The sequence below is a fragment of the Dipteris shenzhenensis genome, chromosome 28 (assembly GCF_047967505.1).
Source record: "Dipteris shenzhenensis isolate YYH24624 ecotype China chromosome 28, Dip_SZ_1.0, whole genome shotgun sequence".
Classification (NCBI taxonomy): domain Eukaryota; kingdom Viridiplantae; phylum Streptophyta; class Polypodiopsida; order Gleicheniales; family Dipteridaceae; genus Dipteris; species Dipteris shenzhenensis.
The window spans coordinates 8880175-8883177 of NC_141623.1; the positions used below are offsets into that span (position 1 = coordinate 8880175).

At 48.2% G+C, this 3003-nt stretch overlaps 1 pseudogene; it reads left to right on the forward strand.

Annotated features, from left to right (window-relative positions):
• Positions 1 to 329: 329 nt before the first annotated feature.
• On the forward strand, positions 330 to 2693 carry LOC147883141 (aldehyde oxidase GLOX pseudogene; annotated as a pseudogene).
• The last annotated feature ends 310 nt before the right edge of the window (positions 2694 to 3003 follow it).

The following is a 3003-nucleotide window of genomic DNA, read 5'->3' on the forward strand; positions in this document are numbered from 1 at the left end:
GCACATGGTGGGATGGGAATAGGATAGAACTATGTATGGGACCACTTGGGACCATCTTTTCCCATTCCCATCCTATTTCTTCCCATGTGCTAAGCCCCTATCTTCCCATGTGCTAAGCCCCTATATGCCTCTCATATAAATGTCTTCATCAAGCCTCTCATATAATTGTCTTCATACAGCTCATACTGCCCTTCAATCAAGGACCTTCATTGAACCCCTGCCCTTCCACGTTTCTTCAGCTCAAAGAAATGCCATAAAGTTTATACCATTTCCACGTTCCCAAGCAGTGCCCTACAGTTTACACCTGCTGCAATCTGCATGCAGCAATTTGTAGTATGTATGTGAGGTTTACAGCCCACTTTACTTACGCGTCTCTGCATGCTAAAAGCATGTTGCAGTGACCACGGTCCCTGCCAGCTATTCAGCCTGCTGAGTTTTGATGCTAGCCATACCTCTCTGTTTGCCTTCATGCGAGCCTCAATATTCTGTGCTCAATGGTCTCTCGAGTCTTAGTCCTTAGTTTGCAATGTATTCGTCTATGTGCCCAAGTAGATTCGCGCTCACAGCTTTCCAGCGTTTTTCTCAGTCTCACTCTGTATACGTCTGGCCTTCGCCTGTAACCTTGACGAACAGATTGTCTCCCACCTGCTTGTGTAGTGCCGTATACATTTGGATTTGCTTCACTTCCACAGTTCTCCAGCCTCCGTCAGCAACGCTACACTCCAAAGAACTGGACAGAACGGCAAAGGTTATACAACAAGGCCTGGCATTCTGCACAAGAGCGCGCTCAGACTCCAGAAGCGTGTCTTTCAGCCTTCGCTTTTGATCCCTGCAATCCACTATGGCTCTCGCTCTACCCCGAACTGCTGCTTGCAGTGCACGCCTTCCTTCCATCCTGACCTTCGTCCTTTTCCACCTTCTGATCCTCCCTGCCACCGCTCAGACCATTACCTCCGGCAACTGGCACCTTCTTATTCAGAATGGAGGTGTCTCTGCAATGCACATGACAGTCACGCACGAGAATACCGTGATTATGTTTGATCGCACTGACTATGGCGCTTCCCAGCTTAGGTTGCCCAACGGCAAATGTCGTGACGACCCCAATGACTTGGCCCTCAAGGTGGACTGCTACGCTCATGCTATCGAGTACACCATCGCTACCAACACCATCCGGCCGCTGGAAGTGCTCACTGATACCTGGTGTTCCTCAGGAGTCTTCTTAGCCGATGGAACGCTCGTTTCCACCGGTGGATACAACGACGGCGCAGACGCAGTCCGTCATCTCGTTCCCTGCTCGAATGGTGCTTGCGATTGGAGTGAGTCGTATCCCAAGATGGCTGCTGCAAGGTGGTATGCTTCCAATCAGATTCTCCCGGATAACACCATGATCGTTGTTGGTGGGAGACGTTCCTTCAGCTATGAGTTCGTGCCATCCCGCGGAGGTGCCACTTCTTTCAGTTTTCTTACCGAAACGAGTGTCCCGAACGTGGAGAACAATCTATATCCCTTTCTCCATCTTTCTTCGGACGGGAATTTGTTCGTGTTTGCCAACAAGCAATCCATTCTGTTCGATTACAACAACAACAAGGTCCTCAAGACATTTCCCAGCCTACCTGGCGGTGGTGGCCGGAATTATCCCTCCTCAGGCTCCTCCGTCATGTTACCTCTCTCCGCTTCGGATAATTTTCAGAGAGTGGAGATTCTCGTTTGCGGCGGATCTCCTGATGGTGCATTCCAGCAAGCTGGAAAGGGTGTCCAGGTGAGCGCTCTTCAAACTTGCGGAAGGATGGTGATTACAGATCCCAATCCAAGCTGGGCGATGGAAAACATGCCATCGCCAAGAGTGATGGGTGACATGCTGATCCTTCCCACTGGCGAAGTCCTTATTATCAACGGAGCACATATGGGAACAGCAGGCTGGGGCAATGCAGCCACTCCCAATCTAGCTCCTCTTCTCTACAGGCCCAATGACGCTGCAGGCTCACGGTTTTATGTGCTTGCTGCCACTACGATACCTCGGATGTATCATTCCACTGCCAATCTGTTGCCTGATGGACGCATTCTTGTCGGTGGAAGCAATCCTAATGTTGGCTATAGGTTCTCGGGCGTGCCTTTCCCGACCGAGCTCAGACTTGAAACTTACCATCCTTATTATCTCGATGACTCAAATATCCCCCAGCGCCCTAAGATTACTTACCTTTCAAACACTGGCACGATCGGGTATGGCTCTAGGTTCACAGTGCACTTTTCTCTCAGCAGCACTCCCAGACACGTCCAATACAGAGTGTATTCGCCCCCCTTCACTACTCATACATTTTCCATGAATCAGCGGCAACTAATCCTTGCCGCAACAGCTGTACAGACTCTCGGCGACAGATATACGTCCATAGTGACGGCACCTACTAGCGCAATTGCTGCTCCAGCAGGCTACTATATTTTGTTCGTTGTGAACGCAGGTATTCCAAGCGCGGGTGCTTGGCTGCGGTTCGCTTAATTTCATGATCACCAAGCACCAAGGCTGTGAACTATAGCAGTATCATTATATTTTCGTCATGTAAAGTTGGTTAGGCATTCTTTTGATGAGATCAATGATCCGTTGTACTATGCTTGCTCCAACATGCTGGGCAGTAAGGAAACAGAAAAACATCGAACATTAGCTGGCGAACCGCAAGGCGAGTCGGAACCAATCGTTATTGTCGACTTCTTTCAATGGAATTGCGTTAGGCCAAAAATAATGTGGAATTGCGTTAGGCCAAAAATAATGTACAACTATAATTTATTTGGCATCAAAATTGCTCGAGGCAAGTAATGCAATCTAAATTTACAATACTTTTTCTTCATAAAGTGAAACTAGATTCTAGGCAGCACTTTTCCATTGTGGAGCACTTTCCCATCGTGGAGCACGAAACTACTAACTCAAAATTGAATATGAATCCTAGCATTTTATCAAATTTAAAGGAAAAAAGTGAATGAGTAAAATAGTGGACATGAGACGCGACAAAG